The sequence below is a fragment of the Chelonoidis abingdonii genome, chromosome 1 (genome assembly GCF_003597395.2).
Source record: "Chelonoidis abingdonii isolate Lonesome George chromosome 1, CheloAbing_2.0, whole genome shotgun sequence".
Classification (NCBI taxonomy): domain Eukaryota; kingdom Metazoa; phylum Chordata; order Testudines; family Testudinidae; genus Chelonoidis; species Chelonoidis abingdonii.
Window position 1 is genome coordinate 351,481,479 of NC_133769.1, and position 25,186 is coordinate 351,506,664.

The 25,186-nt window shown below is 40.9% G+C and overlaps 1 long non-coding RNA gene across 1 annotated transcript in view; it reads right to left on the bottom strand.

Annotated features, from left to right (window-relative positions):
• The window catches only part of LOC142046367 (uncharacterized), a 52,546-nt gene that overhangs the window by 21,915 nt on the left and 5,445 nt on the right, over positions 1 to 25,186 (bottom strand). Inside the window, exons 2-3 of the long non-coding RNA XR_012655304.1 lie at positions 21,738 to 21,826; positions 11,498 to 11,562 (exon numbers count right to left, since the gene is read on the bottom strand). This is a non-coding gene — a long non-coding RNA (uncharacterized LOC142046367). The remainder of the gene's footprint in view (positions 1 to 11,497; positions 11,563 to 21,737; positions 21,827 to 25,186) is intronic.

Here is a 25,186-nt window from a genome sequence, read left to right on the forward strand (position 1 = left end):
AAAATATTAGGATGCCAAAGAACTAAAATCTGCCATGTAATACCCTGTTTTACTAGGCGCCACATCTGGCTCATCTTTGGCCAGGTTCATCCCTATGCTGGGGCCTGGGTCAGTGTAGGAATGAAGAGTAGGCAACCTGTGTTCCCTCTATTCACGTGCAGTGAGAGCTCAGAACAAGGCTCCTAGGCGTTGTCTACACAGCAATCAGGAGGCGTGATTGCAGCACATATAGAAATACCTGAAATAGCTTGGATCCAGTTAGCTTGCTAAAAATAGCAGTGTAGCTGCTGCAGCTGCCACACTACAATCCCGCCCAGGACCTTGGGGATGTGCCTAGACAGCCAGCCCATGTTGCTGCCTGTGCCACCATGGCTACAGTGCTATTTTTCGTGAGCTTCCCCAATTAAAGCTAACTCATCCATGGCTATATGTGCTGTCCCAACTGCAGTGCAGACATAGCCTTTGTATCTTAACAAGGGATTAGAATCATCAGGATGCAGATCTGCCCTAACCACACCTCCTCCCACCCTCTCCTTCCTCTGCCCCACCCCTGGCCTGCTCCAAAAAAAAACCCTGTCCCCATTCCCTCCCCATGCTCGGGGTGTTCCTGGATGTGGTGTGGATCTCTGCCTGTCGTGTGGCCTCTTTGCTGCAGCCTAGCTAGTATAAAAAGGCTACAGGGCAATGATGATTTGGGCCTTTTGTTCACATCGCACTGAAGTGATTGGCCCAATCCTGAAGCCCTTACTCATCGGAGAAGTCCCTTTGAAGTCCATAGAACAATTTGCATGACATAGGCCTGGTCTACACTGGGGGGAAGGGGAATCAATCTAAGTTATGCAACTTCAGCTACGTGAATAACGTAGCTGAAGTTGATGTACTTAGATCTACTTTCCACGGCATCTTCACTGTGGTAAGTCGATGGCTGATGCTTCCCCATCGACTCCGTCTGCGCCTCTCGCCCTGGTGGAGTACCAGAGTCAACAGGAGAGCACTCAGTGGTTGATTTATCGCGTCTAGACTGGCAGGATCAATTGCTGCTGTCAATCCAGCAGGTAATGTAGACAAGCCCCAGTTTGGCTCTAGACTTTTTCCCAGTGCATTGTGTGGTTGATATAAGATGGGGTAGGATAGTGGACTCCATAAAATGAAGTATTTATAACACCAGTGGAACTGGTGTGCGGAAACAGAATGCTGCAGTGTCACCATGAAACAGTCCCTCCATATGTAGCTTTTCAAATTAGCAAAATGCAGAGAAACAGCCTTTGTCCCATGTGTGATTTAATGATCTGCTGAGCTTGGAATGCCACATCTCTGCAAGTATCTCAATGTGTGGACAGAAAAACAGAATCTGTGTTGGCTTCAGCACAGTTTATGTCCTTCCAGGTGAGTGATGCACTAACTAGGAAGTGACATTACAACAGTTCATTACCACTCACAGAACAATGGGTGCTTTCCAAAGCTTAGTACAAGATATAGTAAAACCTCATCATACCATTGCCTGGGGAGATTTATAGGGGTTATATCCATCTAACATTTTAGCCAAATTTCAAAGGGGAAAAAAAAGCACTGAAAAAAAGCTTTCTTGCATTGCTTAGTCTAAGTTTTCAAGAAACGGGGTGTTGTGTCAAATGTTGACTCCCACCTTTGCTCTGCCAATGTCGCCAGCCTTCACCACCCTTTTGTTACATTTTTAAGGACGCTCCTTTGTGCTTTCTCCCATGCTGCTCCTCATGGATGGGAGAAGCTCATCATACACATCTGCAAGCCACCTCATTGTCTCCCTTAAAACACTTCTCTGCCACAATGCAGAAAAAATACATTGTTAGGCAGAAGCACTGTTGTGACTGATGCTTTAGCATGCTGGCAGCATTGTCTCATTGTCACCTCGTGCTCTCCCCTCTCTGTCTGTGGTCTCTTGTTTTAGGCTTAGATTGTCAGCTCTTTAGGTCAGGAATGGTATTTTTGTTCTGTTTGTGCAAAAAAGGGGCCCTCAGCCATGAATGGGGCCCCTACATGCTCCTGCAATCCAAATAATAAACAGCAGCCTGCATGCTTTCGCTACAGAGATGGTTTAGGTACTAAGTGACATATAAACAGTAAATGTTCATTATTACAGTTTAATATAAGCTGTAAGTTTATTACGGTTTAATATAAGTTTGAAGATGATACTAAACTGCTCAAAATAGTTAAGACGAAAGCAGACTGGGAAGGACTTCAAAAAGATCTCACAAAGCTAAGTGATTGGGCAACAAAATGGCAAATGAAATTTAATGTGGATAAATGTAAAGTAATGCACATTGGAAAAAATAACCCCAAGTAAACATACAATATGATGGAGGCTAATTTAGCTACAACTAATCAGGAAAGAGATATTGGAGTCATCGTGGATAGTTCTCTGAAGATGCCCAGGCAGTGTGCAGCAGCAGTCAAAAAAGCAAACAGGATGTTAGGAATCATTCAAAAAGAGATAGAGAACAAGATGGAGAATATCTTCTAGCCCTTACATAATTCCATGGTACACCCACATCTTGAATACAGCATACAGATGTGATCTCCTCATCTCAAAAAAGTTATACTGACATTAGAAAAGGTTCAGAGAAGGGCAACTAAAATGATTAGGGGTTTGGAATGGGTCCCATATGAGGAGCGATTAAAGATGCTAAGACTTTTCAGCTTGGAAAAGGGGAGACTAAGGAGGGATATGATAGAGATATGTAAAATCATGAGTGATGTGGAGAAAGTGAATAAGGAAAAGTTATTTACTTGTTCCCATAATATAAGAACAAGGGGCCACCAAATGAAATTAATAGGCAGCAAGTTAAAACAAAAAAAGGAAGTTCTTCTTCACACAGCGCAACAGTCCAACTGTGGAACTTCTTGCCGTGAGGAGGTTGTGAAGGCTAGGACCGTATCAACAGGGGTTTAAAAGAACTAGATAAATCTATGGAGAGTTAAGTTCATTTAATGACTATTAGCCATTGGGCTTAAAGGAATTGGTGTCCTAGACACTGTTTGTCAGAGGTGGAGAATCTGGATGGCGAGCGCGATCACTGGATCATTACCTGCTGGGTTCACTTCTCTGGGACACTGGCATTGGTTCCTGTCGGATAGATAGAATTACTGGTGCTGCGATGGACCTTTGGTCTGACCCAGTATGGCCATTCCTTATAGAATTCAAAACTCTAGGACTGGAAGGGACCTCGAGAAGCATCGAGTCAGTCCACTTGCCCTCAAGAGCAGGACCAATACTGTCTAGAATCCTGATAGACATTTATTCAACCTACTCCTTAAATATCTCCAAGAGATGGAGATTTCACAACCTCCCCTAGGCAATTTATTCCGTGTTTTACTATCTTGACAGTTAGGAACTTTTCCTAATGTCCAACCTAAATCTTCCTTGCGCAGTTTAAGCCCATTGCTTCTTTGTTCTTCTTAGAGGCTGATGATGAAAAGTTTCTGGCGCCCCTCCATGCGATGACACCTTTTAGATACCTTGAAAACTGCTATCACGGTCCCCTCTCAGCTCCTTCTTTTCCAAACTAAATACCCATTGTTTCTTTCCAGCCCTTCCTTGCGTAGCGCATGTTCTCAGACCCTTTAATCATCTGTGTTCTCTTCTCTGGATCCCTACTCATTTCTCCGCACATCTTTCTGAAATGCGTTTGTGTGCCAGAATGGAACAATACTCCAGTTGAGGCCTAACCAGCGCAGAGTAAAGCGGAAGAATGAGTTCTCGTTTCTTGTTTACAACACACCTGTTAATGCATCCCAGAATCACATTTACTTTTTTTGCAACAGTATCACACTGTTGACTCATACTTATGTGTAAGTACGATTTACGGAGTTATTGTCATGTAAATAACTTTCAGAAATTCTGGCGTACATGCAAGATGCTACATGAAGGTCTCTACAGTAATGGAAAAATTGAATGGCATGTATATTATTGGAGAGAGAATATATACTATTGTAATTGGAATATGGCTCATCAGCTCTGTCAGAACTGTGCTCTGGACATCTGGAGTGAAGGCTATATGCCACCTTTGCACTTCCTAATCCTCAGAAGCAAAATCGACTCTCGTAACTTTGAACAGCCTCAAGGCTGTGCTAGATTGCACCAAAAGGGGCAGTTATATCAGCTAGATATTGCCAGAGTACAGCAGGCTCTGGCCATGTTTTCTCCAACCCATTGTATGCTCTGGCATATTTTCTATGTCAATGAATCCAGAAGGGGATACTGGACAGCTGGCTCTAGAAGGTGCCTGTTGAGGGAAATTTTACTGTAAAGCGCCAAAGGTTCATAGCATGAGCCAGAATCTCCCCTTGTGTCATAATGCACAAGCAGGCAGAGACAAGGTACCATGTGCAGCCTTAACTTTGCACAGTTAAATGCTGACATGTCAGGTTACCAATATTCTCAATGTAGTTTTTGGTTTTTAACACGGACTAAGGTTTTGATTTTAAATAGAGAAGTAATAGCAACAAATAACACTTTTTTTCAATTGTGCGGATGTTTCAGCAAAAACTGCAGCATGCGGTTGCAAATTGAAGCACATCACTGCAACGAGGGAAACAGTTTCACTGAATTTACTATTCTGGAAAATAGTTACTGATAAAAGCAAATACCAAAATAATATTGTAATGAGTTTTGTTCCTCAGGGGCAGCTCCTCAGGGGCAGCTCCTCAGAGGGTATAAAATGAGCCTAGCTCCAGTGACTTGAAGAGAAATTGACTTTCAAAACTAGTGCACCTGGCATGAAACCAGGCTTGATGCTGGAAACCCTTACTTGCAGAATTAGACCCACTGACTTCAGGTGATTGTTCACGCAAGTAAAGACTATTCCCCTGAAGAAGGATAGTCAAGATCATGCTCTCACAAAGCAATCTCTCTTAATTATGTTAGACTTTTATGTATTATTTGTGCAAAATCTTTGCCTCTATAACTATTTTCTATCAATGGTTCAAGTCACTTGAAGCCGCTTTGGCATATGTTTAAACTAATTGTAAAAGGAAGCTCTGTAAAGGAAGTTGAGCTTTTTCTGTGTCACTTCCATGCTGAGCTCTTTTGATTGGTTTTAGGAGCTGTATTAGAGACAGATAGCAAGAAAAAATTCTCAGAGGAGGGTAGTCTTCTGACTAAAGCACTGGCTTGGGGCTCAGGAGCTGGTTCAGTCCCAGGCTGACCTTGGGGAAGTCACTTAATCCCTCTGAGTCTCAATATCTCACCTTGTAGAGCTATTCCTTGGACCGTTCTTTGGGCTATTCCTTTTGTTGGCATTTCCAGACCCCTTTCTCAGGCTCTGGTAGGGGAATCCAGGCCCACCCTGTACTCTGAGCTCCAGCTCCAGGACTCTATATTAAGTACCTTGGTCTGCTTGTTCAAACATGATGTTTCCCTGGGCCACTTGCTGTCTCTACATCCCCTTGTATTGCTTCCCCACAGCCTGTGCTTACACAGCATCCCTTTGGTTCTCAGGCCTCTGGCTTCTCCTTTGTCTGCTGAATTAACAACTCTTCTGCCCTTCTGAGGCTCCACAGAAGAGCTTTTACTGACCCTAACTCAGGGCTTTCTCCACAGGAGACTAACCTTGTCTAGCAGAGCTCTTTCTTGAGGCTTTTTGTCTTAGCAGATTTTCTCTCTCTGCCTCCCTTCCCCAGGGACTCTGGTAGCCTCACCTAGGGATGTTTCTGCTCCTTGTAGGCCCAGACTCATGACTTCCTTGCCTACACTGCTCTATGTGGGTCCTCTTACCTGAGTTCCTGCCTGTGTAAACATTATCCCAGGACTCCCATCCACAGGAACCTGATCCTACACCCTTAAGTTCTCCTCCCTGCAGGAGAATCCTGCCTTCTCCTCTGTGTATAGTTTCTTCCTTACCCTTCACTGATGGGGTCATTAATCATCCTTAAGATGCCGTATCACCATCAGCTGAAGCCCACAAGCAAGGCTGAGCTTGTGACTCCTTGGTAAATTTTCCAATGGTTAATTACCCTCCCTGTTAAAAATTTACACTTTGTTTCTAGTTTGTATTCATCTAACTTCAACTTCCAGCAATTGCCCTCTACACTGAAGAGCCCATTATGCATATTTGTTCCCCGTGTAGGTGCTTAGACTGAGATCTCTTTAACCTTCTCTTTGTTAGCCTGAATAGACTGAGTTCCTCTAGCCCATCACTACAAGGTGTGTTTTCTAATCCTTTAATTATTCTTGCAACTCTCCTCTGAACCCTCTCCAGTTTATTAACATCCTTATTGATAACCAGAACTAGACACAATATTCCAATACTGGTCTCACCAGTGCCAAATACAGAGGTAATATAACCTCCCTGCTCCTACTTGATATTCCACTGTTTATACATCCAAGAATTGCATTGGCCCTTTGTGGATACAGTATTGCAATAAATAAAGTGAGACTTAGACTTTGAGTTTTACAGGTTCATAAAACGGAGTCAAAACTAATTAATGGAGAATGTGATGAGACACAAAATTCTAATTATGTTCCACTAGCACATTTCATTCCAAAGGATCCCCAAATGCTCACTTTACTAACCAGTAAAATGCAGCCAGGGCTTGGATGGAACACAGCAACTTTGTAACAATGCAAGAAAAACACACTACACAGTTTAGGATTATTAACCAAAAATTATAGATGTCTGAAATAAGGCATCTAAATCCATATTTACCCACCTAAATAAGTGGTTTGCATTTTCAAAGTTGCCAGCCATCTACAGCTGCTATGGACTTCAACTGGGTTTTTTGCGTGCTTGGCATTGTGAAAGTCACATCCTTTCTATTCAATTCTCTGAAATGGCTTTAGGGGCCTAACTGGGAGAAAAAATGGACTGGAAGTTTCAAAGGGATCTAAAGAAGTGAAGCCCCCAACTTTCACTCCCAGCATTAAGTTAAGTGAATGTGAAATGAAAATCTGTAATGTAAACCCAGACAAAGTGCATTAAAAGCTACTGACTAGCCATGGAGGCTTGTTAGCCTCCTGGTTGGCTGTGGAAAGATGAAGAGATTTATTCTCTAAACTGAAGAAATAATAAACAGGTATTGAAACTGGAGCTGAATTTTATGCAGCTGATTCATCCTGTTGGTGCTGAACCAAACTTAGATAGTTTGAGAAGATCTGACAAGTCACTTTACATTACTGTGTGATAGATTGATTAAATAAGGGTATAAAATCATCACAGAATGTGTAGGGGCTTTACAAACAGACCAGAAAACTCCAAAGTGAACATCCCTACCAAGAAATGAAGTTGCTGACAGAGAGCTTAAAAATGAATGCAGATCATGTCATAACAGCCAAGGAGGCTACACATCACTGAACAGAACAGCACTGGAGGAACTTTTCAAAGGCCAAACAGCTGTGTGTGCTCCAGGAAAAAGATTCAGATGATATGTTAGGGCTTGTTGAAACTATTGAAATTCTGCAAACAGAACTAAGATGACCCTAGCCATTGTGTGCATAAAGAATACAATTGAACTACCTGTATGTATGGTTCTTGATTTGTAACTTCAGAATCATTTTTTATTGAACTGCCATTGAATTTCCCAAAACTCTTAATTGGTATATGCAACTTGATTGTCAAATTGATAGAGACCTATATTAAGGACTTCTAATTTTTACTGGTACCAAAATCACCTCCCTAGAGTTGAATAATATAAGTTCTCCCCTATATTTATTATTTCTTGATAAGTTTTTTTTTCATAAAAAATCATTCACTCAAACTTTGTAAACAGCGTCCTATAACTGTTTCTTCCTGTAATCTTATTTATTTTTTAATAATATCATATACATTTACAAGACTCTTGTTTGCACCTTGAGCTAAGCAACCCAAAAGTTAATTAATTTGTGAGAAACCCAGTACATGTCATTTATTACTTACTTAACTAATATGGATTCAATACAATATCTTCCCTAATGTTCACATGTACAATCTTTAATCACACTGAATAGCACCTTGCTCGGCAAATAATTCCATTGATTTTAATGGAGCTACTACAGGAGTAAATTTGATACTCAAAGTGAGTAAGAGTAGATAGAATCTAACTTTCAGTGAACATAAGAAAATCAGATTGGCCATACTGGATCTGACCTACAGTCCATCCAGTCCAGTATCTTGTCTTCTGAAAATGGCTGGTGCCAGATGCCTCAGAGGGAATGAATAGAATAGGGAAATTCTTGAGTGACCCATTTCCTGTTGTCCAGTCCCAACATCTGGCACTCAGAGCTTTATGGACACCCAGAACATAGCCAAGATGATCAGGCATGTAACCCTAACAGCCATTCTTGGACCTATCCTCCATGAACTTATTTAATTCTTTTTTGAACCCAGTTATATTTTTGGCCTTCACAACATCCCTGGCAATGAGTTCCAGAGGTTGACTGTGTTGTGTGAAGAAGTACTTCCTTACGTTTGTTTAAACCAGCTGCATTTTAATTTCATTGGTGACCACAGGTTCTTATCGTATTTGAAGGGGCAAATAACACTTCCCTATTCACTTTCTCAACAGTATTCATGATTTTAAAGACCTCTACCATATATCCCTTATTCATCTATTTTCTAAGCCGAACAGTCCCCTTCTTTTTAACCTCGCGTCACATGAAAGCTGTTCCCTCCACCAACCATTTTTTGTTACCTTTCTCTCTACCTTTTCCAATTCTAATATATATGTCTTAAAATGGGGCAACCAGAACTGCAGGCAGTATTCAAGGTGTGGGCACACTTTGGTTTTATGTTGCAGCATTATGATATTTTCTGTTTTATTATCAATCCCTTTCCTAATGGTTCCTAACATTTTGTTCACTTTTTTGACCATTGCTGCACTTTGAGCAGATGTTTTCAGAGAACTATCCACAATGATTCCAAGATCTTTTTCTTGAGTGGTAAGAGTTAATTTAGAACCCATCATTTTGCATGTATAGTTAAAGTTACGTTTTCCAATGTGCATTAGTTTGCACTTATCACCATTCAATTTCATCTGCCATTTTGTTGCCCAGCCACCCAGTTTTGTAACTCTTCGCAATCTGCTTTAACTGTCTTGAGTAATTTTGTATCATCTGCAAACTTTGTTATCTCACCATTTACCTCCTTTTCCAAATAATTTATGAATATGTTTAACAGCACAGGTTACAGTGCAGATTCTTGGAGAAGTCAGATATTTACCTCTCCTTACTGTGCAAATTGACCATTTATTCCTACCCTTTGTTTTCAATCTTTTAACCAGTTACTGATCCATGAAAACACCTTCCTTTTTATCCCAGGTCTGCTTACTTTGCTTTAGGGCCTTTGGTGTGAGACCTTGCAGAAGATGTTCTGAAAGTTGAAGTACGCTATATCCACTGGCTCACCCTTGTCCACATGCTTGTTGACACTCTTAAAGAATTCTAATAGATTTGTGAGGCATGATTTTCTTTTATAAAAGCTGTGTTGACTCTTCCCCAACATATCCTCCAGTCGTCTGGTCCAGAGTCTGATTTAAGAGATAAGTTACATACCACAGTTAAGTATCAGAGGGGTAGCCATATTAGTCTGACGAAGTTGGTATTCACCTACGAAAGCTCATGCTCCAAAACATCTGTTAGTCTATAAAGTGCCACAGGATTCTTTGCCGCTGATACCACAGTTAGGAGTTCTGCAATTTCACGTTTGAGTTCCTTAAGAACTCTTGGGTGAATACCATGTACTCCTCCAGACTTATTAATATCAATTTGTTCTAAAACCTCCTTTCTTGACACTTCAACCTCGGACAGTTCTTCAGATTTTTCACCGAAAAAGAATGAGTCAGGTGCGGGTATCTCCCTCACATCCTCTGAAGTCAACACTCATGCATAGAATTCATTTAGCTTCTCTACATTGGCCTTGTCTTCCTTGAGTGCTGCTTTATCACCTCAATCATCCAGTGGCCCCACCGATTGTTTGGGGAACTTCCTGCTTCTAATGTACTAGAATTAAATTTTGCTGTTAGAATGTGAAGAACAACTATCAAAAAATGCAAAAACTTTCTCAGCCTGTCTAATTACTCTTTTACACTTGACTTGCCAGAGTTTGTGTTCCTTTCCATTTTCCTCAGCAGGGTTTGACTTCCAATTTTTAAAGGATGTTTTTTGCCTCAAACTTCCTCTTTTACTCTGCTTTTAGCCTTAGTGGCATATTTTGATCCTCCCACTGTTTTTTTTATATTTGGGGTATACATATAGTTTGAGCCTCTATTATGGTTTTGTTAAGACATTTTCATGCAGCTTGTATGCATTTCACTCTTGTACCTTCTAATTTCTAGTTAACCAGCCTCCTCATTTTTTGTAGTTCCCCCTTTATGAAGTTAAATGCTACTGCGGAATTTTCCCCCTACAAGGAAGTTAAATTAAATTACGTTATGGTCTCTATTATTGAGTGGTTCAGTTACATTCATCTTTTGGACCAGATCCTATATGCCACTTCAGACTAAATCAAGAATTGCTTCTCCCCTTGTGGGTTCCAGCATTAGCTGCTCCAAGAAGCAGTCATTAATGGTCTCTAGAAAATTTATCTCTGTAGTCCATCCTAAGATGACATATACCCAATCAATATGGGGGAAGAGTTGAAATCCCCCATTATTATTAGGTTTTCTGTTTTTGTAGCCTCTCTAAGCTCCCTGAACATTTCACAGTCACTGTCACCATCTGAGTCAGGTGGCTGGTAATATATTCTTGCTGTTATACTCTTATTCAAGCAGAAAATTTCTATAAATAGAAATTCTATGACACTGCTTCCATTCACACATAGTGCCACACCCCCACCTGCACAACCTAATTTTTCATTCCTATGTATTTTGTACCCTGGCATTACCATCTCCCATGTATTATCATCATTCCACCAAATTTCTGAGAGACCTGTTATTTCAATATCCTCATTTAATACCAGGCATGCAAGTTCACCCATCTCCGTATTTAGATGTCTAGCATTTGTATACAAACACGTATACCATTTGTCGGTATTTAGTTGTTTGCTTTCGTGAGGTATAATTGTATAGTAGTGGCACAATGAATGGAGGTGAGAGTAGGCAGAGGAAAGGAAAGAAGAATGACGGCTATATAAATTCAGTGGCCATTTAGTTTCGGCATGTTCACATCATGGTGGTTCAGTGAAGGGTTATTTTTGATGGGCTTCATTTTGAGCTATACTACATGCCTGCACAGTGGGAAAGAGGGTTTATGGAGCCCTTTTACTTCCTTTGCACAGGCTAACCCCACATTTCCAGAACCTGGGTGGGAAGTGGGAAGCTGCTATTCCCCTTCCCACATAGATGGGCGGGGAGTGGGTGGAGCTTTGACGTAGAGGGAGAAACAGAGACCAGATTAGGATTGACACATTCAGGTTCCTTCCTTGGTCCTGAAGCAGCATAGCTATGAGCTGCCACCTATTTGGGTTGCAATGTAGGGTCACGAATCCAGCCTCTGTGTCTAAAAGGTAAGGAAGATAAAGAGAAGAGAGAGTGACCATCCTTGACTCACCTATTGTGTGTATTGCAGAAGAAGTGAGTTTCCAAAAGATATGTAAATACAGAGGGTGTTCTCATCTGAAAGGCAAAGAAAGTTTTCATTAAATTATTTAGTAGCATCCCTTCTCTCACTTTCATATCTTTTTACATAGACATTCAAGCTTGGAAAGTATATGTCCAGGTGAACTAAGAAATTAAAATAAATCATTTCATTTTATTTTGTTTTGTTGTGACAAATGATTCATTTTTTACGACAGCCTAAATCAAAGCAGTTCACCTAGTGGCATTTTCTATTGGAGCTGCCATTACAAAAAACTGCTGCAATATATATTTTAACTGCATTGATCAATTTTTGGTTTTATGTCCTCTCCCTCTTAGGTGTAATGGCTCAAACTGAATTTCACGTGTGATTAAATCAGTGCTGTAACTTGACAACAAGGACTCTAGGAGGGTGTCATAAAGTGTAAAATATGCTATATTTGGTTAATTATATTGTAATCTAAAACCTAATGATATTTTATAGCCTATGCTAATTCTCCAGTTAGCATTGGTTGCCATTAGTTTATAGGCCTGATAATTCAAATGAGAGGAAATAATTGTTAAATTGGAGTAACTTGTTATGAATCAAGCCCTATATGGCACTTTGAGCCATCTTGTGATAGGAAGAGGCTTTCTGATCTATGCATTGTTGTACTAAGAGCTCATTCCTGAGTAGCTGATAGATTAGAACTGGTTTAGGCATTTTCTTTTTTCTTACGCTTTGTTTCATAAAATTGAGCATTGCAAAAGAAGCAAACAAGGAAAGCATGAAGAAGTTTGTTCTTATCTTGATGTAGGCTCATGACTCCCATTAATTGTTATTATGCAATTAATTAATTATTATTATTATTTGAGGGGGTTGTTTTTCGGGTTATCTAACCCGAACAGCATCCCAATGCAAGGAGTTCATGGTATCTGCTAATGAGTTTCAGTTGGCCTGACCAGTCCAGTGTACCCCAATTTATTAATGTCATAAACTGTATCTGATATGAGTCATTGGAAAAACAACAACACATTGATCATTAATATTCTTGTGTTGTGTGTATATGGTTAAACACCCAAGGGCTCATGCAAATATGAAGGAAATATGGAACTAAAATGTGTTTACCAGACAAGTCTGGGGAACAGGGGTGGCTTCTGGCACCAGCACAGCAAGTGCGTGCCTGCGATGGCAAGCCACTGGGGTGGCCTGCCAGTCGCCATGAGGGTGGCAGTCAGGCTGCCTTTGGTGGCATGCCTGTGGGAGGTCCACTGGTCCTGTGGCTTTGACAGTAATTAGGCAGCAGGACCAGCAGACCTCCCTCAGGCATGCCGCTGAATCCGCATTACCGATGGAACTCCTGCAGGCATACAGCTGAATCTGCTTTACCGGCGGACCTCCCGCAGGCATACCACTGAGTCTGCTTTAACAGCAGACCTTCCGCAGGCTGCCACCGAATCTGCATTACCGATGGATCTCCCGCAGGAGCACCGCCAAAAGCTGCCTGACTGCCGTGCTTGGGGTGGCAAAATACATAAAGCCGCCCCTGCTGGGGAGTGAGTAAATGGACAAGCCAATTCCTCCAGCCAGTTGTCATCAGACTCAATTAGCATCACATGGCAAGTGGCCACTCATTTGACTTGGAAAGGGCAGGAAAAGATCTATTTGCATTTTAGCAAAACACTGGGGGGGATAACCTTCAGAAGAATCCATTTCAAAGTGTCACTGGACTATAAAAGGGAGGGACAAAGAACCCCAAGTTATCTTTTCACCAACGAAAAAAAAGGAACTGAGCACTTTGTCTTTGAGGGAGATCATGGCCAAGGGCATAATCAGACATCTTGCTGGAAGGAAGAGCGATAAGAATCTTAACTTGAACCAAGTCTGTAGTTTTGTTAAGTCAGTCTCTAGAAAGCGTTTTTTACTTTTTTTGTTTGTAACCATTTCTATCCTTTATACATGAACTCACGTAGAACCCTTTCTCTTACTTTTAATCTAAACCAATCCAGTACTGTGTTAGAATTTAAGTGATTGTTAAATCCAGTTAAAGAGAGAAGATGTGCATTTTGTCTCTTTAGAGGAGCAAACAAACTTTATTGTTCTTCTGAATAGCCTAGGAAACAGGTGGATATTGAAGAGCACATGGTTTTGGGAAAATTCAGGACTGGGGGATGTTGGGGGTCATCTTGCCGGGTGTAATAAAGCTGGTGAATACTAGTGTGTTACTGGGGTGTAACAAGTCAGCTGCTGGAATCAGAATTGCTGAGCTACAGCTGTTTAAAATACAGATACTCGGTGCATGCATGTCTGATGACTGTCGGTATCCAGGTTGTGAGCTGCAGCAGCAGAACATTTAAGGCACTCAGAGTGAGAGGGCAGGTGGAGACAGCTCTTCACTGTTCTAGTGTGCTCCTCAGAACATGGTGGGGAGGAGAGAAGAGAAGTTGGACATGTTCTTCGTCTTCTCAAAAGACAACCTTTGGTAATATTCAACCATGATCCTGTCTTCCATCCAGATCTTCCTGACTCAATTTTCATTGGTCCTGGAGGTTACTTTTGATTTATGTTTAAAAAATTTGTCATCCTTCCCAGTGTTTTCAGCTGCCAACCATTTTGCTTTGTTTATTATTCACTTGCATGTCCTAGATAACTTAATGAATCTAGACCATGTTTTTGAAAGTACCCTCCCAGGTGCATATTACTGGATTTAAGGTCAGTGGAAGCTACTGCATGGTTAGTAGTTTTTAAAAAATCACACAGTCAACTTAGGGTCTTAAATATGAACTTAGGTGTATACTCCTAGGTTCCTGTTTCTGAAAATCTTTGGTCAGGTTTTCATTTCTTTCTCCCACAAATATATACAGTAACTTTAGGGCTTTCCTGTCCATAAGGATTTGAACATATTAGTTTAACAATAATAAGGGAGTCAATTTATCCACAGTGATAATTTCCCTTTAACTAAAAGATAATGGAAAAAAATCCACTATGGATGAAGAAAGTATGTGCTGCTATTTTTCAGTTCCTAGAAAATTTGACTATAAAAATCCCATTTCTATTTATCAGACAGGTAGACTGGTACTTGCTATAATCCAAAAACCAAACACACCAATTAAAAGAAGGAAAGAGGTGATTTGTCTCTGTATCAAATGTATTTTTTAAAATAGTGTGCTCATGCCAGCTTTCATGTCCTCAGGTGTAACTAATTAAGGTTCCCAGCCCAGTTGCTGTGCAAAGAGATGAGGGATAAGAGACAGAAACCAGAAAGGGCTGCACCTCATTAACACTCTAGGAGATCAGACTAGATGATATAGGATGGGGTGGCCAAACTTACTGACCTTCTGAGCCATGTAAAGAAATCTTCACAAGTTCAAGAGCCAGGGCACACCTGCTGGGTCTCAGGGCTTCATCCCTGCTCCCATTGAAGACTCGAGCTCCAGCAGGCGCCCCCTGCTGGGCTGCAGCCCGGAGACTCTCCCCTCCCCATAGGGCAGAAGCTCCTACCCCACTACCATGCTGCAAGACAGAGGTCCCAAGCTCCCCCTGTCCCGAGTCTGGTAGGTGGAGAATGGGGGAGACATGAAGGACTCCGCAAGCCACACACTTTAACAGTAAAAGAACCACCCCATGCGGCTCAGCAGCCATGGTTTGGCCACCTCGATATAGGAGCGTCAAGAAGAGGGAGACAGCTCCTGGCTCCTGTGATTGGTTGTGCAAATCCAGCCACTAGCACTTACTGTTATTTTGCTATATGGAGAGGCTATATAGCCAGACAGATATCCAGAGAGAAGACAGTTGCCTTATGGAATGGCTATGAATCAGTGTCTCTGTGAATTCTGAGAGAAGGGAGAGGTTTCCTGTGTTCTACTTATTCTGTATCAACGGGGAAGAAACTTAATGGTTAGAGTTGGCTGAGCTGCACACTGTGGAGAGAATATGACAGAAGTATTTGGGAACTGTGACCCAAAGTACTCTGTAGTCATACCCTACTCTCCACTGTCATAATCTTTATACAAAATATACCTTGTGATATATCATCTGAAAATAAATTACTCACTGGTCAATAATGTCACGGTGACATCTGTGTAGCAACATTATATGTAAAGTTGTGACTTTCTCCTGTATAACGTTGCTTGTCCGAAAGCAGCCAGCCCTGCTCAGGCAAAAGTTGTTAAACAGGAATATGTGTTTACCTCAATTTATATATAAGCAGTAAACAGAACCATCAAGGCAGTAGAGTGTGTTTGTGTGTGGGGGGGGAATATCATGGAGCCTCCTTCTCCATGAAATTCCATGTCACCTTCCTCATTGTTTGAATAAGTTACTTTGAGGGGTAACTTTTGGGGCAGTCCATTTCACATGTTCTCAGGACTATAAAAGAAAGGAGACAGAAAACCTCACATTATCTCTTTCACCTAAGACAAAGAAACCAGCATCTTTGGGCCTCTGGAAGAGATCCTGACCAAGGAGGGGGTCAGCCACCATCTTGCTAGAAGACTGGGAATGAGAAAAGCTGTCTTAAACAAATCCTTGAACCAAACCTTGCTAGATTACATTTTAGATGTGCGTTTTCACTTTTGTTTGCTTGCAACCATTTGTATCTTTATCTCTTATACTTAACCTCACTTAAAACCCTATCTTCTTTCGCTAATAAACTTGTTTTACTATTAATCTAAACCAGTTGGGTTTGTACAAAAGTGAATGTTGACTGATTAATGTGGCAGGCTGGTGGGTTTTGTCTCCTTAAAAGATCGAACAGATCTTATTATTCCTCTGAATGTTGCAGGAGAGAGCTGGACATATCGGAGCACACAGGTCTCAGGAGGTTCAGGGCTGAGGCCACTTGCTAACATTAATAGATGATAAATGTTGAGGTGTTACACTTCTGTCTGTACCAGACGTGTCTGTGACAACTGCTGACAGGCTGTTTAGTTCACAGTGGTTGAATGAGCGCTGTACAGCCTACAGAACAGGAAGTGCACACTGGCTGCTGGTTGTGTGTATGTGCCAGGCAAGGAGCCACAAGTAACAGAAACATTTTGGGGCATGCAGGGTTATAACACAAGAGGTGACGCAACCTCTCACTGGTCAGAATTTCACCTCAGAACGTGACAGGAATATGGCAAAGCAAGTTCAGCACGTGGACTTGATTTCTGCCTTGGCTGGTTAGGTCCCAAGGTCAAACCTCTCAGCGACTGGGTGGGAGCTCCCTATCTCCTTAGCATGGAAGAGGGAGCCTGTTACACTGCTGCTCCATGTCCTTTTTCATGGGCTCTGATTTTGCTCAGCTCCAGCATGGGGACGCAAGGGAGGTCTGCTCCTTGCACCTCAGGAGAAGGATAATATGTGATATAGCCCTAATATGCCCTTTTTCTATGCCATATGTTGTGGGTAGGGCCAAGGATCACTATTTAAAAATAAACACACACTATCCTCCATTCACATCTGAATCAGAGAAGGGCAGATAATCTGTTTGTGAGGGCACTCTGATTTATTCAGCTCCCAAGCTGCAGTTTATAGAAAAAGTCAACAGTATTCAGTGTGGGCTTAAGTCTCATTGACATTCATTGACTCCACTGTGGTCTCAGCTGAGCTCAAGATTTCAGATAATAGCTTGAGTATTTAGCCAATAAGTAGCACTCATGTGAATTCAAGAAATGCCAGATTAATATTTATGCTAACAGCTAGATTCACTCCACAAAACAATCTCTTTGCTGATAGATTATTCTATATTCATTTGTGAATAGTATATACCAGTTTGATGGGAAAATTGTCTCTCATTCTTCAGTAAAGCGCTTGAAAGATAACAACATAAATTGCATTTAGATCAATAGAATACTTTTTTCAAAATAATTCCTTATCTTTCCATCATGGATTGTTCTGAAGAGTAATCTACATTCCTTATCAATATAAATGGAAAATTCCAGTAGGCCGTCTCATTAGAGTTGAATAAATGATTGATTTTTCAACTCAGTGGCTGAACTGAAAAGTATATACAAAATGGTTTTTTTTGAATGAAAACTGAATTACTTTTTGGTTTCTTGTGGAAACAAACAAACATTTTTCTGGTCGAATTAAATGACATTTAAAATAAACACTGAAACAAATGTTTTGTTTCAAAATAAAATGCTGAAATGGACCACTGTAAAAATGAAATAATGAATTATTTTTATTTTTTCAAAAAATGTTCCTCATATTCTATTCAGCCAAAACTTCACTTTTAAAATATTCTGATATGCAGGAAACACTTTCTTAAAAGACCAGATTCAATATCATCAACTTGATATGTATGGTGTGGAAATTGTAATGGGTAAGCTTCTAGCCCTTCCAAGGAGAAACCCCAAAAAGAACTAAAATGAAGAGTCATTTCCCCTCATTGACAGGTCAAAACTGAATTTACTGAAAGGGAAATATGCTACCAGCTACTCTTAGGGACACAATGGAAGGCATACACATGAATATTGGGTATATATCCACCAATTTTCAGTTTATTCCCTATTTATTAGTTGTGAACATTGAAGCAAAAAGTTTATATAACAGATTCTAATTCACAAACCTTGAAGGGTAAGTTTAGGAGATGAAGAGTTCTCTTTACTCAGACTCAGACTTTAAGGACAGAAGGGACCATTATGATCATCTAGTCTGACCTCTTTGAGGCCAGAGAAACTCACTCTCCCGCATCCCCCGTCCCCCATCGCTCTCCCCACACACACTTCTTGTAGTAGATCCATAACCTCTGGCTGAGTTACTGAAGCTCTCAAATCTTGATTTAAAGATTTCAAGTTACAGCAAATCCACCATTTACTTTAGTTCAAACCAGAAACCTGGGGGAAATTGCCATATTTGGGGTTGGAAAGCAATCAGTTAGACCCTGAGCATATGGGCAAGACCTAACAGCCAGACACATGGGAAATAATTATTTGTAGTCACTCAGAACCCTCCCCATTTAAAGGTCTTTGGTCCTTAAGGTGCCAATTCTGTAAGATGCTCTGGCCAGCATACAAAACACCATTACAGTTACGAAGGCTCTTTGCTGGCTCAGGGGTCCACATGACAGCTTGCAGGACCAGGGCTTTAGCTCATTTCAACCAGATCAGGAATATTTCCCAAACTGATTTCAACCCAGGAGATGGGACTCTCTCATTTCCCTTGGTAGATATTTCTAGAGGCTAATCAGTCTCATAATTTGAATGTTTTACTGATATTAAGCCTAAATTTTCATTTTAAAAAAATGCCAACCCTTTGTGTATAGCTGTGCTCCCTTGTTAGTTGAACACAGAGTTTGTGATTCACTAGTGAGCTATGACCCCACAATTTCTAATGTACAATACGTGCAGCACTTCTATATCTAATATATATATTATTGCATTATAAGGCCTTTGTCTGAGATTCTCTGAATAGGTAGGCATAATTCATCATTCTTCACTGGACCCCACCACCTGATGTTACCTAAAATAAAGTCCATAGCCTGTGAACAAATACAGGAGTCTTACTTGAGTAAAAACACAGTAAAGAACTTCAAGATTTGGTCCAGTGATTTTTTTTTTTTAATTAGAAAATTTCAAAAGAAAATGTCCAAAAATACATTTAAAAATTTAAAAAATCCTTCTAGAAACACCAGAATCTACAATAATGGCCTAATAATCACAACTGCTGAAATTCCTTTGATAAAAGTTCAATAATGGCATCTCAAATGTCCTAAGTCTCTGCAGAAAACTGGTCCAGTGAAGAATGATGAATTATGCCTACGTATTCAGAGCATCTCAGATTAAGGCCTTATAATGCAATAATATTAGGATCCAAAAGTCCAGTATTGTGGAGGTGGGGAGGATTTGAATCCAGTATAATTCTGTGCTATACATAAAGAATATGACAACAATCTACTAGTTTGATTAACTGGACGGATTAATCTGGCCCTAATCCTCAATCCTGGTCCCACTTTAATAGAAGGGCCGTCTAGTCAGAACATGGCACAGCTTTGTCTACATTTGAGATTAAAAATCAATGGTAGAGGTTTTTCTGTTAGACCCACTGGTAGTAAGTTTTTACTTTGCAGCAACTGTCAGTTTAGAGTTTCTAAACTGCCCCGACAAACATGTTTGATACATTTCCCCTTCCTTATTATTTACTGTGATGTAAGGCTCTTGTAATGCAGTTCATTTAACAACTTTTAATAATATGCAAATGCCTGGTTAATAGTAACAGAAAATGTGGAGGGGTGGGAAGAGGAGTCCATGCACATACTGTACTTGCTCATCTATTGGGTCAAATTTTGTTCTTGCTTCTACTGGTAAAAACCCAGGATAACTCCTTGGAAGTCAACAGAGGTACATGGGGTTTTCTATTCTGTAACTGAGAGCAGACTGGATGATGATAAGTTTTATAACAACATGCATCAAGCATTAGCACTTCAGAGATGCAGCAGTACCAAGGAGGAACTCCTTAATACAAACGTCATTGATTTGAAGCCATTTCTGTTCAGGGGCATTGAACTAAAATTAGTGAATAAAACAGACAATTGCTTTGAATACTGTATTAAGTAATTAATTATAAGTGTGCTTTCAGTTTCCATTTATTTTTTTGCCATTCCCTGAAGCAGTAAGGACAACTTTACGCATAATGAACAGGGCTTCAGTTAACATGATTTTGAAAGCATGGTGCAGCTCTACCCCAATATAACGCAATCCAATGTATCACAAATTCAGATATAACATGGTAAAGCAGCACTCTGGGGAGGCAGGGCTGCACAGTCCAGTGGATCAAAGCAAGTCAATATAATGCGGTTTCACCTATAACTCAGTAAGATTTTTTGGTTCCCAAGAACAGCGTTATATCAGGGTAGAGGTGTACTAATTCAGGAACCTGAAGGAACAGCCAGAAATAGGAAGTATAGAGAAGTACAAAGCTTCTGGTTTATTTTTATGTGACTCAGTTTCCCTTTTGCATTGGGTTGCTTCCCCCTAGATATAAAGGGGCCAATATTTTTCATGAAGCAAGATAAGAAACACAATGATTGAAGGGAAATCACTAAGCATGAATGAACTATCAGGAACTAACATTAGATATCAACTACCCAGAGATCTGTTGGGAAAATAATATAGCCAGCACAGATTATCCAACAAGATCTTGAAATGCATTGAAGACAACTTTTTATTACAGAAGATGGAGAGAGACAGGGACTAAGAGAAAGGCTATTCTAGATTTGCTTCAGTTAAACAAGGCAGACCTGATTGAAAATTTGAAGCTGGAAGGCAGTTTTGGTGAAAATGACCATGCAATGATAAGAGTTCAGTATTTTAAAGAAGGGTGGGAGGGAAAACAGCAGGGGAAAAACAATGAACTACAAGAAGGCAGCCCTTAGCATGGTCAGAGAATTAGTAGTGTAGTAAAGTACCTGCTTCTCCTCAGCAGGCACAGTCCTTTTTAGCCTTGGAGACATAGGCTTGGGCAAAGACAAAATCCTTCCAGGTAGCATATGGTCTGGCTGATCCTTCCCTCGGTCAGTCCCTTGTGCTGGTTTTCTCCCCCTCTGGGGACAGGGTGCAGCCTTCCTTGGTGGAAGAGATCAGAGCCTTACTACACCTAATTTGTTAACTACTACTGCTCTTTGCTTTCCCCCACTGCTTCCATGCCAGGGAGGGTTTAAAAAGGTCTCCAGCACTTGGGGCCAGCTGAACCTAATTAGTTCCCTGGTAACTCCTTTTCCAGCTGAACCTTATTTCTCCATGGCTATCTCCCCTCAGTGGATAGAGAGAGGCCTTTTAACCCCCTGGGACTAATTACTACCTCTCCCTTTGTAGCCATTTGTCCTGGGTTTGCCCCATTGGGAGCAAGTCTAAAGGAAAAAAGAGTTCAAGAGAGTTGACAGTTTTTTAAAGGGACATTATTAAGGGCACAAGAGTGAATTATCGTAATAAATAGGAAACTAGGAAGAATGGTAAGAGACCACCATGGCTTAACCAGAAGATCTTCAATTACTAGAAACTAGAAAATGGAAACTAAGTCAAATCACAAAGAATGAATATAAAGAAAAGAACTCACAAGCATTTAGGGACAATATTGGAAAGGCCAAGGCACGAAACGAGATTAAACTAGCTAGGATATAAAGGGTAACAAGAAAAATGTTTTACAAATACATTAGAAGCAAGAGGAAGACCAAGGACAGGATAGGTCCATCACTTAATGAGGAGGAGAAAACAATAGCACAAAATACAACAATGACCAAAAAGTTAAATGCCTGTTTTGCTTCAGTTTTCACCAGCCAGGTTAGCAGTGACTGGATGACTAACATAGCAGATATTGGTGTAAACAGGGTACGATCAGAGGCTAAAACAGAGAAGACAACAAATTAAAAATTAGTGAGACAAGTTAGATGTCTTCAGTCAGCAAGGCCTGACAAAATACTTAAAGGAATACTTTAGAATATTTAAGGAACTGGCTGAAGAGACTCTGAGCCATTAGCAATCTTTGAGAACTCTTGGAGGACGGGACAGGAAAAGAGTAAATATAATACCTATCTAGAAAAAGGAGGCTAAAGATAATTCAGGGAATTACAGACCAGTCAGCTCAACTCCAGAAAGATAATGGAGCAAATAATCAAACAGTCAGTTTGTAAGTACCTAGAAGATAATGAAGTGATTAATAACAGTTAACATGGATTTATCAAGAATAAATCATGTCAAACCAACCTAACATCCTTCTTTGACACAGTAACAAGCCTTGTGGACGGGGTGTGTTCCCCATTGCCTAGTATAGGACACAGCTAAGAGCGCCAATCTCAAGTCAGACTGCCAGAATACAGGGCATATACCCCAGACTGGTAGTGCATTCTCTCAAAAGACTTCACCAAGCCAGTTACAAATATGTGCTTCCAAAATATGGTACTAATTATATGGAGCCACAGACAGTCCCCTTCAGGCCCTCAGTTCATTGTCCAAAGCTCTTCTTTGGTTAGAAATCACAGTCCAGAGATGTGAAGTAGGAAAGAGGCCAGAGGATTATGTCACTGTTTCCAATGTATATGTGCATGGAAAGTTATGGGCACAAACATGGAGTCAGGGGTCACATGTTTTACATGCCCTTGCTGAGTCATGAGGTATCCATTGGCTACATGCTCTGAGGCATCCTCAGGGGGGACCATTAGAAAAGTTGATTCTCCTTACTGGCCCATCAGCCATGGCTGGCTGGTCTTGATGTAAATCTGTCTTGTGGGTGTTAACTGAGTAACACAGCGTGTTTGAGATAGTAAAGATTCATAATTTCATATGCAATGATAATACATGCATATAAACAGAACAACATTGTTCAATAGACCACAACTTTTCCAATGATACCTTACAAGGCATACTTTGTATAAGATTTATCATAATAATCCACCAGTGGTGGTACATCAGTGGTCACAACAGTGGTGATACCTTAGTGATACATTTCTTTTTCTATAGTGTCAAAGGTACAAGCAGTAGGTGTGATATATCACAACTTTAGTAAGTCTTTTAATACTATCTTACATGACTTTCTCATAAACAAACTAGGGAAATATAGCCTAGATGATCCTACTATAAGGTGGGTGCACAGCTGGTTGGAAAACCATACTCAGATAAAAAAAAATGAGAAGTCCTTGTGGCACCTTAGAGACTAACACATTTATTTGGGCATAAGCTTTCATGGGCTAGAACCCACTTCATCAGATGCATAGAGTGGAAAATATAGTTGCAGGTATATATACGTTGTACATGAAAAGATGGGAGTTGCCTTACCAAGTGGGGGGCCAGTCTAAAGAGAAAATTCAATTAACAGTTGACTATCAAGGGAAGAAAAATCACTTTTGTAGTGGTAATGAGGGTGGCCCATTTCAAACAGTTGACAAGAAGGTGTGAGTAACAGTAGGGGGAAATTAGTATGGAAAAATTTGTTTTTGTAATGACCCATCCACTCCCAGTCTTTATTCAGGCCTAATTTGATGGTGTCCAGTTTGCAAATTAATTCCAGTTCTGCAGTTTCACATTAGTAGTTATTAATTATTCACAATCAAGTTGGAAGGAGATATCGAATGGGGTTCCATGGACATCTGTTTCTGAGCCCAAATCTATTCAATATCTTCATAAATGACTTGGATAATGGCGTAGAGAGTACGCTTATACAGTCTGTGGATGATACAGAGCTGGGAGAGGCTTCAAGCACTTTGGAGGACAGGATTCAAAATGATCTTGAAAAACTGGAGAAAGGGTCTGAAATAAATAGGATGAAATTCAATAAGGACAAATGCGAAGTTCTATACTTAGAAAGGAACAATCAATTGCACACATACAAAATGGGAAATGACTGCCTGGGAAGGAGTACTGCAGAAAAGGAGCTGGTGGGTATAGTGGATCACAAACTAAAAGTGAGTGTTGCGGGGCAGGTACATCCCACCATGGGGTGTCAGGTCACATGTGGTTCAAAAGAAGGGAAAGGCTGTACCACAGCGAGTTAGTTCTTATGCTGATGACCTTTACTATAAACATGTTAGTATGGCCTAGTGGCTGGTGTCAATGAGATCAGCCTTCCACTTGGGGCAGTGTGTCCCAATGGCCAGTCAGTAAAGTAGCCCACCTCTGGGATTGCGTGGCCTGTTGGGGGAGTGGGGCACCATTCAGGGGGGTGTGGAACCCCAGAAAAGGGGCTGAGGCCCTCCCTGCTCCTCCAAGTCCAAGTCCAGGGCCCTGGTGATGGAGGGATGCTCATCACCGATCCTCCTGAAACATGCTGACTCGTTCCCCAGTGTACACACCATCAAAAAGTTTAAGTCCCGTGGGCTGCTTCTTACCCTTTCCTCCCTTGTCAAAGCTCCTCAGTTCCTCTGGGGTCCTCAAATGGCTCGGCTCCTGCTAGTGCAGTACTTTCTTGGAACTTGTCAGGCAGCCTGAAGTCTGTCAGAAACTGCAAGCCATGGTCCTGTAGTCAGGGCCTATAGCAACTCCCTGGAGAGAGCTTGCAGCCTGCATCCTTTCCCTCCAGCAGCTTGTCTAGACTGAGCAGGGCTGCTACCTTTTATATGCTGCCTTCAGGCTGAGCATGTCCAGCAGGGTCTGAGGGGCAGGGCTTCCTCTGTCTGCAAAGCAGAGTTAACCCTCTCAGGGGTGGTGCGGGGTAGGTACGCCCCATCACAGTGAAACAACAATGTAATACTGTTGAAAAAAAAGTCAACATCATTCTGAGATGTATTAGCAGAAGTGTTGTAAGAAAGACATGACAAGTAATTCTTCCACCCTACTCAGCAGTGATAAGGCTTCAAATGGAGTACTGTGTCCAGTCCTGGGCACCACACTTTGGGAAAGATGTGGACAAACAGGAGCATGTCCAGAGGATAGAAACAAAAATCATTAAAGGTCTAGAAAACTTGGAACCATTAAAAAAAACTAGGTTTGACTAGTCTAGAGAAGAGAAGATGTGGGGGAGGGAGGCATGATAACAGTCTTCAAGAATGTAAAATATGTTATAAAGAGTTTTATATATGTATAAGAATGTTATAAAGAGGAGGGCAATAAATTGTTTTCTTTTAACCACTGAGGACAAGAGAAGAAGCAATGGGCTTAAATGCAGCCAAGGAGATTTAGGTTAGACATTAGGAAAAACTTTTTAACTTTAATGGTAAGTAAGCACTGGAACAAGTTACCAAAGGAAGCTGTGGAATCTCCATCAGTGGAG